Raw genomic sequence first — 12,731 nt, forward strand, 5'->3', positions numbered from 1 at the left:
AGTTGGTGTATGTCAAACAACCCCTCGGGTTCGAGGATCCCTATTTCCCCGATCATGTGTACCAACTCGATAAGGCACTCTATGGCCTTAAACAAGCCCCACGTGTGTGGTATGACCACCTTACTGAGTTGTTGCAAGGTCGTGGATTTGAAATTGGAAAAATCGACCCCACTCTTTTTACTAAGAAGGTAAAAGGGGAGTTGTTTGTGTGCCAACTATATGTTGATGATATTATCTTTGGTTCCCCTAACAAAGCTTTCAATGAGGAATTCGCCGCTCTCATGACCTCAAAGTTCAAGATCTCCATGATGGGAGAGTTGAAGTTCTTTCTCAGGTTCGAAGTCAAGCAAAGAAGAGAAGGGACCTTCATCAACCAAGACAAATACACTCAAGACATGCTCAAGAGATTCAAGCTAAGTGATGTCAAGCCGGCTTCCACTCCAATGCCCGTCAAATACCAACTTGACATAGATCCCAATGGTAAAGCGGTGGATCAAAAGGTATATCACTCCATGATTGGCTCCTTGCTTTACCTTTGTGCATCTAGACCGGATATCATGTTGAGTGTGGGAATTTGTGCACGGTTTCAAGCCGCACCTAAGGAAAGCCACTGTGTGGCGGTCAAGCGGATCTTTCGATATTTGGCTCATACCCCAAACTTTTGCTTATGGTACCCAAGAGGAGCAAGCTTCAACCTTGTACGCTACTCGGACTCCGATTGGGCGGGAGACAAAGTGGATAGGAAGTCAACTTCCGGAGGGTGCCAATTCCTTGGTTGCTCTTTGGTGAGTTGGTCTTCTAAGAAGCAAAGTTGTGTGTCTCTCTCGTCCATCGAAGCGGAGTATGTGGCCGCCGGTAGTTGTTGTGCACAACTTCTATGGATGAGGCAAAATTTAAAGGATTACGGTGTCATTTGTGACAAAGCGCCTCTTTGGTGTGACAATGAAAGTGCCATCAAGATTTCTCTCAACCGGTGCAACACTTCAAGACGAAGCACATTGAGATTCGGTATCACTTCATCCGGGATCACATTAGGCGAGGGGAGATCAAGCTCAACTATGTCAACACTCATGATAACCTTGCAGATATCTTCACGAAGCCCTTGGATGAAGCAAGATTTCCTGAGTTAAGGCATGAGCTAAATATCATTGATTCGAGCAATGTGGCTTGAACCCTTGCACACCCCACCATACTCAACTTGTTATCTTGTTTAGGTGTAGGCATGGACATAGGGGGAGTGTTGTTCTCTCAATGAACTCTCCCTCCCCCATTATGCATAAATTGATCAACTCTTTCACATTAGCCATTTTTTATGGTACTTGTGCTTCAAAGACGAGTTTTGGTCATGGGCCCAAGGATAATTCTTCGCGGTGCCATACCAATTGACTCAAACATAGGTGGCTCCGGCCACCTCCCTCTCTTTGGAGAGGTTGTGTCGTGTGTTTGGTCCTTGTTGTCTCTTGCCTTTCCTTCTTCATGCCGAGCTCGTGTTTGAGTTCCTCATGTGTTAGCTCTTGGTGTGTCCTTTCGCTTGAAGGTTGTATTGCAAAGGCTGTTTTCCTCTTTTGCGAAACTTGCACTTTCTTGGGTTTGCAGTACTACCGTGGCTTGCCACGGTACTACCGCAGGAGCTTCGGACGGTACTACCGCAACCAGCACAGCAGTAATTTTTTACCTCCGCTGGATGAGCGGTACTACCGCCCCGTGTGCGGTACTTCCGCCCGGGTAGTACTACCGCGCAGACGCGAGCGCGTGGGGATTAAGAGCGGGCAGGGGGAGTTCCAACTTCCCCATACCCATTCAACTCTTTTTTCCCATGTCGTATCTCTCTCCTGCCCAAGAACGGCGCCGGAGGACCTCGCCGGATCTCCATCTCCGGCCACTCTCCTCGCATTCCGACCGGTGGGATCGATCCCCACCTCACCCTCTTGCCATGGAACAAGGTTTCTCCCCAAATCCCTCTCTCTTTGCCTCATTATCTTGTCTTTAGGTTTTGGGGAGATACTTTGTGTTCTTGAGATTTTAGGCCAAATCTTTGCAAGAGTAGGATGTAGGAGAGTTGTAGTGCTATAGAGATGCTATTTGGTATGTTGCTACTCGGTAGTTTTGATCAACCGTAGTACCGCTCCATTGTCACGGATGTTCCCAGATCTGATTCATTTTGAATCTGATACGAGCGGTACTACCGCAACTCTCGTACGGTACTACCGCTCTGGGCGCTTTCGCCTCGTACGGTACTATCGCTTCTTCGGAGCGGTACTACCGCACGCGGCGCGGAAGTAAAATTTTACTTCCGCTCTAGGCGCGGTACTACCGTGCCATCTCGGCGCGGTACTACCGCGGCTAGAGCGGTACTAAAAATTTAGTTCCGCTTCATGGAGCAGTACTACCGTTGACCTCAAACCTTCCTCGTGGCTACTACCCAATGTTACCTCTACTTGTTTCGTTTGTTTTTGCTGTGGTCTTTGCATTGATCCTTCTTGCTTCTCTTGTGTGTTCTTGTGTTGTGTGACATAGGTGTTGGCTCCGTTTCCACTGTCCGCCGTTGGAATCCAAGCCGTGACACGGGCTCCAAGCGCCTGCGCAACCAAGATGAAGCTCCAGAGGGATCCAATGCCCCCAACACAGAACCAAGACCACCTCCACCAAGAACAAGGAGCCCTCAATGGGCATGGATGAGATACCTCTTGCTGAGTTTGTCACTCGAAGGAGGATCAACCCCTATGTGAATCCCCGTGCAAACTTCATAGGGAATGATTTGTTCTGGACCAAGCAGCAGAATCTTATCTATCTGGATGTGATCAAGGCTAAGCAGAACATCTACATGGACGTGCACTGGATTGACATGAATCATATGAGGCAGGATAAGCACCGTGACTATTTTGGTGAGGCTTTGGACCTTGTGGAGCAGTTTGGCATTGAGGACGTGATCTCTTTCCACCTGGACTTTGATCCTCAGATTGTGGCCTAGTTCTTTGCTTCGGTCCACTTCCATACTGATGAGGAACGGACCCTAACCTGGATGGCCAATGGACAACAGATGATTGCTAAGTGGAAGGACTTCATGGCTTTGCTACAGGTGCCTGATGAGGGGCTCAACACGCCCGTTGGTGTTCGCCCTCGTGCCAACCCCGAGTCCGCTAGCAAGAACAAGCTCCAGCAGTACTATGTTGAGAAGAATCTTCCCAATGACAAGAAGACGTGGGTGCTGAACCCATTCCTTGACATCATGCACCGGATCTTCCGCAACTCCCTCTTTCCACGCATTGGTGACAAGGACAAGGTGCATGCCTATCTGGTGGATATGATGCTCATTTGTGAGGAGGCGCGTCACACTCAGACACAACCACTTGACGTCTCACACATCATGTGGTGCGAGCTACGGTTTGTGGTGTTCAACCGTAAGGTACCCATCTATGGACCTTACCTGTTTCTCTTGATCACGAGGACTTGGGAGAAGCTCTATCCCGATGAGGAGTTTATTGCCCCTGACTGGATCCGTCACGACCCCATCAAGCTCCGCATCAAGCCTCAATGGGCTAACACCACTACCTGTGCTGAGGCAGAGGCTGCTCAAATGGACATGGACAAGGATGAGATTGAGGAGGAGGAAGCGGATGAGGACAGCTCTGCTGGATATGCTCCTCCCTCTACTGAGCCTTCTTGGGCTAAGAAGCTGAAGAACAAGATGAAGGCTCTGTTCTGCATGCAGACCAAGGGCCAGTACAGGACCCATGTTGCTTCCAAGGAGAGTCACCGCCGCGACAAGAGGATCTTGAGGACGTTTGGCGAGGAGATATCCAGTGGGTCTGAGAAGCACATCACGCCAGAGGCAGAATGGATGACGAAGCAGAGCTACCAGTGGACTGAATCTGAGGAGGAGCCCATCCCCGCTGCCGAGTCCGACGAGGAGCGTGACGAGTGATCTATTCAGCTTGGGACACCACTTGTGTCGTAGGTGTCCTCTCTGCCTTTTTGGTGTCTCGATGCCAAAGGGGGAGATAGTGTAGGATTTGCGCTTCGTGTGTCGTCTGTCACTTTGCTTTCATTCAGTTGGACCTCGTTTGCTTTGGTTTGTTTTGTGCTTGTGAGACCAGGTTCTCTTTCATATGGTGTAAGACATATGCACTCTAGCGTACCTTAATCTCTCTCGGACTTAGTAGCCCGTGAGCCTATGTTATCTTGTGCCCTTTACTTTATGCTCTTAGTTTTTATCTTGCCTCCTTGCTTAGTGTTAGCTATATTGTTGCAAGATATGCCTTGTCTATAAAATATAGGGGGAGTGTTGATCCTAGTATGTGTGCCGTGCAGTCCAAAGCATTTCTCTAGAAAGCACACATCTAGGGGGAGCCCGTCTATATTTTATAGATGTGGGGTTTGCCTATGTTCTATTTTATATCCCTATGTGCAAATCTCGTATTGTCATCAATCCACCAAAAAGGGGGAGATTGTAAGGGCGTATTTATCCCTTAGTTGTTTTGGTGATTGATGACAATGCTTTTGCGGACTAATCGTGTGCATTGAGCATTTCAGACATATCATGACTAGGCACAAGACGATTTGGTGCCCCTCGAAGACTACTGAAGACGGCGTTTCTCTATGTTTCTTTTTGGTGGATTTGAGTCGTAGGAAAGCCGTACTATTAAGAGGGGGTCCGCGTTGGAAAGGTTTGGGTGGAATCAACACGTACACGTCTATTTCTTTTTTGCACCACCTTTCCTTTGGCTCTTTGGGGAATCCTCTGTTTCTCCATGTCTCTGCAAAATGAACGACTCCTAGTGTTGCTAAACTGGGGCATGCGGTAGTACTGCTCTTTGGAGCGGTAGTACCGCAGGCCCTTGCGGTAGTACCGGCCTCAGGTGCGGTAGTACCGCAGGTGCTCACGGTAGTACTGCTCCTTGGGAGCGGTAGTACCGTGGCCTCAGGCCAGGCTCAGCTGCTCGAGCGGTTGTAGGGGCGGATGTAATTTTTTACATCCGCGCCCTACACGGTAGTATCGCGCCATGGGCACGGTAGTACCGCGAGCTCTGGCCAGGCGCAGCAGCATGAGCGTAAGTAGGGGCGGATGTAATTTTTTACATCCGCGCCCTACGCGGTAGTACCGCTCCAGGCTTGCGGTAGTACCGTGTCAGATTTTTGCATGGATCGGAACTCAGCGGAAGTAGCCACGGATGTATTTTTATATGTCTGTGCCTTCCTAGTCTAGACCAACCCTGCCTTGCGGTAGTACCGCAAAGGGGACCGGTAGTACCGCGCCAGCGGTTCTACCACCCTCGGCTTCTTTGCCACAGGTCTGGGTTAGCTCCTGCCGCGCCAGCGGTAGTACCGCAGGGCCTTGCGGTAGTACTGTGGGCTCGTGCGGTAGTACCGCTTGTTGTGTGTGGTAGTACCGCTCGTCGCGGGCTGAGTTAGTGGATAATGGTTGGATTTGTTCCATCAGTATAAAAGGGGAGTCTTCTTCTCTAAGTTGACTACCTCTTCTATCCCCAAGCTCCATTGTTGCTCTAAGCTCCATTTTCGCCCGATCTCTCTCCCTAGCCAATCAAACTTGTTGATTCTCTAGGGATTGGTTGAGAAGGCTCCGATCTACACTTCCACCAAGAGAAATTTTCTTCCCCCCACTAATCCCTTGCGGATCTTGTTACTCTTGGGTGTTTGAGCACCCTAGACGGTTGAGGTCACCGCGGAGCCATATTCCATTGTGGTGAAGCTTCGTGGTGTCGTTGGGAGCCTCCAGTTAAGTTGTGGAGATTGCCGTAACCTTGTTCGTAAAGGTCCGGTCGCCACCTCCAAGGGCACCAATAGTGGAATCACGGCATCTCGCATTATGTGAGGGCGTGAGGAGAATACGGTGGCCCTAGTGGCTTCTTGGGGAGCATTGTGCCTCCACACCGCTCCAACGGAGATGTACTTCCCCTCAAAAGGAAGGAACTTCAGTAACACATCCTCGTCTTCACTGGCTCCACTCTTGGTTATCTCGTACCTTTACTTGTGCAAGCTTATATTGTGTTGTATCCTTTGCTTGCTTGTGTGCTTGTTGTTGTTGCATCATATAGGTTGCTCACCTAGTTGCATATCTAGACAACCTACTTTGATGCAAAGTTTAAATTGGTAAAGAAAAGCTAAAAATTGTTAGTTGCCTATTCCCCCCCCCCTCTAGTCAACTATATCGATCCTTTCATTAGGGATAATGCCGGACACCTTGTTCGCCAAAAGAATCCCAAGGAATCATATTTCACTCATACTAACATTGTGCTTCGTCGAACTGTTTGTTGACGAGGTGGAGCTATTCGTCGGAGGGCTTAAGCTTCCGATTCATCTCAGCGAGTTCGGCGGCATTGACTGCCGCTGCTAATGTTGAATCCTGCATTCATGTAACAAGCACCTCGGTTAGCCTATCATTCGGGCGATCTGGATCCTCGTCAGGTTTCTTTTCAAAACCTGCCAGAGTCTCGGGGGCTACTATATATAAGGATCGTTAATATCCTGACTATAAAATATACTTTTATGAAGGAAAGAACATTACTTCGCTTACCTCAAAGCCTGACAGGAGGCCGTCAAAAGCTTGTTTCAATCCGCTGTTAACAGACTAAACGTTTCGTCAAACCGCGCCCATCAGGTCCGGCCGCTCCGCCGCGACCCAAACCCAGTGCTCGGCGCCGGTGGTAGGGCCTCAACTCCCCCTTTGTTGAGGGGTAGCTGTGACGCTTCGAAAGGCCTTGAAGGCTCTGGAATCGTCTTCTGAGAACGCTCGGTTTCCCAAGCCCCTTCTCGTGGTCTTTGGCGGTCGAAGTGCCAGCTTCGGCCATGTCAACATTCACATCACCCCCCGTGTTCGTCACGGGCGGGGCCCTCTGGGACGGCACCTCCTCGGTCTCGCCGACGACCGGAGGAGGCGCAGAATGCGAGTCACCCCCGCTTTCCGCCAGATCGGCTGGCGGAGAGGCGCCCTCCGATATCTCGTAGGTAAGGAGTTCGGCAGCAGGCTACAACATGAGTATGCACATGCAGTTAGTATTGGGTTAGTAAAACCAATACCCAGGCAGTGTTCGGATTCTCACCTTTCCGTGCTGGGCTTGACCCTGTGAACCTTCTCCCGGACCTTCTCGGAGGCTACGGACTCCTTGTCTGAGTCCGAAGTGTCATCGGGTATGACCAGCTTCCCCCTACTCCTCTTCGGGGGTGCCCTTCTTCGACCTTGGCGGAGGCCGCTCTGTTTTTGGTACGGGGGGCTCACTCTCCTCTTCCCCCTCCTCGTCCTGCTCCCCCTCATGCGTGGCGGGGGTGTGGGTGTCCTGGACTTGGTGTCCGAAGGGATCCGCGGGCGGAGGCCTTCCCAGGCCTCCCTCACTGGGTTCTTCTTTTTCTTTTTATCCTTTTCTCTGGCGCCTTATAAGGCATCACGACCAGCATTTCTTCCAGCTGAGCCAACTTGGGGTCTTCGGGCAGCGGAGTCAGACTATTCATCTTCTAGGCCTTCTCAAGTCGACCCTGTGGAAATAGGAGAGCGGAGAGTCAATCTACTATAATGTGAATGTCTGAATTTGGAGTGGATGAAAACCTTGTTACCTTCTTAGGAGGGTGTTCGGCGTCGAGGCCGACATCCTCCTCATCTTCTGCTGGCAATCCTCTTTCTTGGGATTTGAATAGCGCCCTCCACAGATTGTCATAGGTGGTGTCGAGGAAGTGGCGCACGGTGGTGGGGTCTTCGGACTTGTATTCCCACATTGGGGTGTCCCGTTGTTGGCAAGGGAGGAGGCGGCGGCTGAGTATCACCTGGATCATGCTGGTTAGCTAGATACGAGCCTTCTTCATGCTAAGGCTGCATTTCTGCAGCATTTCCACTTCTTCGGAGGGCCCCCAGTCGGGGCTCTTCTTGGCCCACGACGTCAGCCTCATGGGTGGTCCGGATATGAACTCACGGGCGGCCGCCCAGGCTGCGTCGCATGGTTCTGTAATGTAAAACCACTCTCTCTGCCAGACCTTGACAGTGTCTATAAACGTGCCCACCGGCCACTCTACACGAGTAAGCTTGCTAACCATGGCTCCCCGCGATGCGTTTATTGGCCGTCTACAATCTTCGGCTTCACATTGAATACCTTCAGCCATAAGCCAAAGTGCGTATGGATCCGGAGGAAAGCCTCACAAATGATGATGAAGGATGAAAGATGGAGGATGGAGTTCGGGGCTAGATCATGAAAGTCTAGCCCATAAAAGTACATCAACCCTCGAACGAAGGGGTGGAGTAGAAAGCCTAGCCCCCTGATGAAGTGGGGGGGGACAAACACCACCCTCTCGCTAGGCCACGATGTGGGAATGACCTGGCCTACTTCTGGCGCCCGGTGAGCGACCGCGGCTGGGAGATAGCCAGCGCGCTTCAAGTCCTCGATATCCTTATTGGTGACGGTCGAGGCCTCCCATTTGCCCCTGCATCGGATCCCGCCATCGTGAAGTGCGGGGAGTGGAGCTTTGGGGAAAAGTTGAGACGGGGCGCTTGAGCTCTGTGGAACAGGAGAAATGCGGCGAAAGGAGGAAGAAAGGCGTACGGGGATAACTGTGGTTGTTACCTTTTTTATAAACAGTCAAGATACCAGGAGTCCTTTAAATGCGTCATTGGCCTACCCAAGATCCGCCTGTTTTGACACCGACACGCGAGATCAAGGGAGAACTTGTGTATCTCAAAGGGGACGCCCCCTCACATATATATTGGTGGAGGGAGGGCTAGGCTGACTTGGAGGAGGGAAAACCCTCCCTTCGGTCGTAGCCAAGGTGGAGGAGTCCTCCTCCAACTCCCCTATGCCCCTTAGCTTGTGAAATAAGCTAAAAGGGGGTGCCATCCCTACATAGGCCTTCGAGGCCCATTAGCTCCCCAGTAATAGATGAATTGATATTTCCTTTAGCCCATTGATTCTAGATAAATTCTAGGGACTCATAGATCATTATCTAAGTCCTCTATTATTTATATTAGGTCCTCGGAAACAATATGCCTATATATCATTTCCTGGTATTACCCGGTATTCCCCAAAATTGTTCCCATAACCCCGAAACGCTTCCGGTTTCTCTCCAAACTATTCCGATAATATTTTCTATTAACTCGCATTCCACTAATACTCAACAGATTGTGATTCCCTTAAGCTTGGGACCCTGCAGGTTCTGTAAAAGATAGACATGAATGAAACTCCCTTTCGTTCAATGACCAATAGCGGAACCGTGGATATCCATGATCCCTGTGAGTACACAAATGATATTAGAGTGAACCTTTGGTTATCAATGATATTCCCTTTGCTTTGCGATACTTTACAAAACACGTGGTGAGATATATTGGTATCCTCTTGAGTCATTCTCATGCTCACTATATCGGTCTCGTCGTTACCAGTTTTGCTCTTATTTCTCGTTGACATGTTCCAGCATCCCTGTGACCTAGTCACCTGTGTCTAGCCAGACAATTATGGATGTCGTCACACCAAAAGGGCCCTAAGAATATCTCTCCATCATCGAAGGAGCAGATCCCACTCTTGATCTATCTAGCCCCTTGTCAAACTTGCCGATGAACCTATAAGTTGTTGTTGTGATCACCATGTTACAAATGACGTTTGAGCAACCCCAAAGTCCATCGTATGGAAAGAAGCGACTGCAATACTCCCATGGTCTAAGAACTAAAGCATACATTAACTCTCTGTGTTATATCTATTGACTTTTGATTGTAGTATCTCAAATTATAATAAACAAGTTGGGTCAATTCAATATGATCATTCTTCTAACATGATACTCTCAAAGTTGTTTGGGAACTATAGTTACACTTAACAATATCCCAAGATCTGGAAAGCATGATCACAAACAACACTTGAGATAGTCCTAGAGGCGAGACTAGGAATCAGGTTTTACCATTTATCATTCCACAGGTGCTTATGATTTTTCCACTGAATTGCATATTCCAAAATCATAGAAGTTATAGCATAGAACATAAACTTTTAATTACAAACGCAGAAATAAATAATACAATGTTATTGCCTCTAGGGCATATTTTCAACAACAAGCTCTAGCAATGAAGCTTTCCCAAAATCGGTGAGTGGTTAGGGCTTGAGTACATCAACTCCTCCAGAACTATCTATCCCGAACGATGTACAAGACAAGCTTTCTCAATTAAGCCTTGAATACTCAGGGCTTGGCATACGTGCTTCGCTCGGTTACACTTGAAGAGGAGATGCTTAATGTCTTACGCTCCAATCCCACAGAATAGGCATTTCCCTCTCACTTTGATATGGCGGTTCGCCAGGGTAACCCAACAAGGAATAGTATTATGCATAACTCTCCAAAATATAACCTTCACTAACACTTTGAGTCCCCATATTTTATCCCAAATTGGATGAGGTTATATACCGATTTCTTGATCACCTATGTTTAACCTTTGGCCATATTGGCCCTCTCATTCTACATAATGTGATGAATGCAGAGAGAACGTGCTCGTATGAGTCAGGTTCCAAGCAACAAAATCTTGCATGCCAAAAGATGATAAAAGGGATAGCAAGAATTCTTTGAACATCTACTTGCCAAAAAGTCACCTTCACTAGGTCCACATCCCAGTGATCTGTGTTGTGATCAATAAGGTCGCTCACCCTACTAAGAATGTTTTGGCTCCTTCTAGTTGTTACTTTACTTGATGCACTATTTGGGATCCATCCGTCTTTTCAGATATCAACCTTAGCTCCATCTCCCACATGCCATATATGACCATGTTTTATGTAAGAGGAATAGAGAGGAGAGATAATTGGCGTAATGTGGTGTGTGTTGTATTGAGCCTCTCAGGCGGTTTATATAGAGTACATGGCTTGCAGAGCAAGAAGTCTCTCCTAGAGATAAGGCAGGAGATGATTTCAAATCATATCTACCAAATACAAGATATATGCCTAGATACTCTAACATCTAACCACAGTCGTACCGGTAGCATCGCACACAGCAGCAGCGTCACGGACGGTCAAACTGGAGAGAAATCGGCGTAGAAGCCGACGAGCTGACATCCCCCCGCAGTCGTAGTGGGAGCGCTATGGACGGTGTCGCATCGCGGACATGTTGACTATAGAGGAAGCCGCCGAGTTGCTCAAGCGAGGTGATAGCCCTTGGTGTCGAATTCAAGGAAGTCGAGAGCATGGGTGGCGGAGTTGTGGTCCAGGTAGCCGTGCGAGGGGTTGTCGTGGTCGGGTGTCGATGTCGAGGTACCCGCACATGAAGCTGCATGCGCATAGTGCGTGAAGAGAGTAACGGAGACGCGTCGAGGCAGTCATCAAGGAAGCCAATGTCGAAGGAGACACAGTCTGAGCCGTCGAGGACGAGGTGCGGCCATAGTTTTGCCAGAACTAGTCGCATGTCGGGGACGAAGGCATACTCTGGTTTTGCCAGAACCGAGTGCGCAAAGAAGAACTCAGCGGTGACATGGTCGAGGTATTCATAGAGGAGGGTGTCGCTGCCAATGAAGAAGTTTCTGATGCTGATGAAGACGAGGCGACAATCCGACCTTTCCAGACTCGGGAACGTGTCGAGGAAGAAGGCACGTACCGATGTTGCCAGTACCGGGCATGCGAATGTAGGGGCCATCATGACATGTGCGCCATTGTCGTAGGGGCTAGCAGAGGAGGCCTTTGTGACAGTTGCGAGGCACAGAGCGGCTAAGAGAGAGAAGTGATGGTGTAGTTCACGGTTCTCGGAGTAGACGAAGTAGTCGGGGACAAGATGGCGTTGGCGACAAAGTCGTGGTGAATGAAGACATCCGCAGGACATGCAACGTGGAGGAGCTGCCATGCAGGTTGCCAGTATAAGTGCGGCGGTGGTGCTTGAAGTTGCCAAACACGTGCGCGGACGGTGGCGATCACGTGTCGTGGAAGGCGGTGCATGAGAGCCGGGGACGTCGGTTGCACGGACACGATGAAGATGACCGCATGCAGCAGCGCCACGGCGCGAAGGGGCGACGCAGCAGCAGCGCGCGTGTCGAGGCGACGGCGGCGAAGACCTCGGGGTGGTGGCATGGACCGCATGTCGTGGTGCTACGGCCCGAAGGGGCGACATAGCGACTGTGCGCGGGTCGATGCAACTGTGGGGAGAATCTCGAGGCAGCGGCATGGACCGGGTGTCGCGGCGTAATGGCCCAAAGGGGCGATGGCGGGAGCGGCACGCGGGTCAGCGCCACCGTAGGGAGGACCTCGAGTGATGACACTGTGGTCCAAAGGGACGATGCAGTGGAAACTCGTGGCTCCATCCGTGGTAGGCACATGCTCGAGGACGTGCTTGGCGAAGACGTGCACGGGGTCGGCTGGTCAGACTGACGGCGGTGTTGTACGCGCCATTGCGTGGATGACGCGTAGATCGGAGTACATGGCGACGTTGTCGGTGATGTCGGGTGATGACAATGAAGACGGGTCGACGATGGAGACCATGCGGACGAGAGCGGCTGACAGTGACGCATGAAGGAGTCCCTTGTGCGGCGCGTCCCTTGTGCGGCGCGTCCAGCCTTGTCGCGCGGTTGATGATGAACTGGTCGATCTAGACCGGCCAAGTGACCGACAGAGAGAAATCTGATCTAGAATCGAAAAACTCACCAGGGCAGCCGATCACATATCGGCGAACAAACCCTGCTACGGGTTCCGCGGCCCCGGCGGCGATCATAGAGATCAATCGCCCCGGGGGCGGCACGGTGCAGAAGCGGCGGCGGCTAGGGTTTGGGTCGGGATTAGTTTGAT

Source organism: Aegilops tauschii, chromosome 4 (genome assembly GCF_002575655.3).
Source record: "Aegilops tauschii subsp. strangulata cultivar AL8/78 chromosome 4, Aet v6.0, whole genome shotgun sequence".
Taxonomy (NCBI): Eukaryota; Viridiplantae; Streptophyta; class Magnoliopsida; order Poales; family Poaceae; genus Aegilops; species Aegilops tauschii.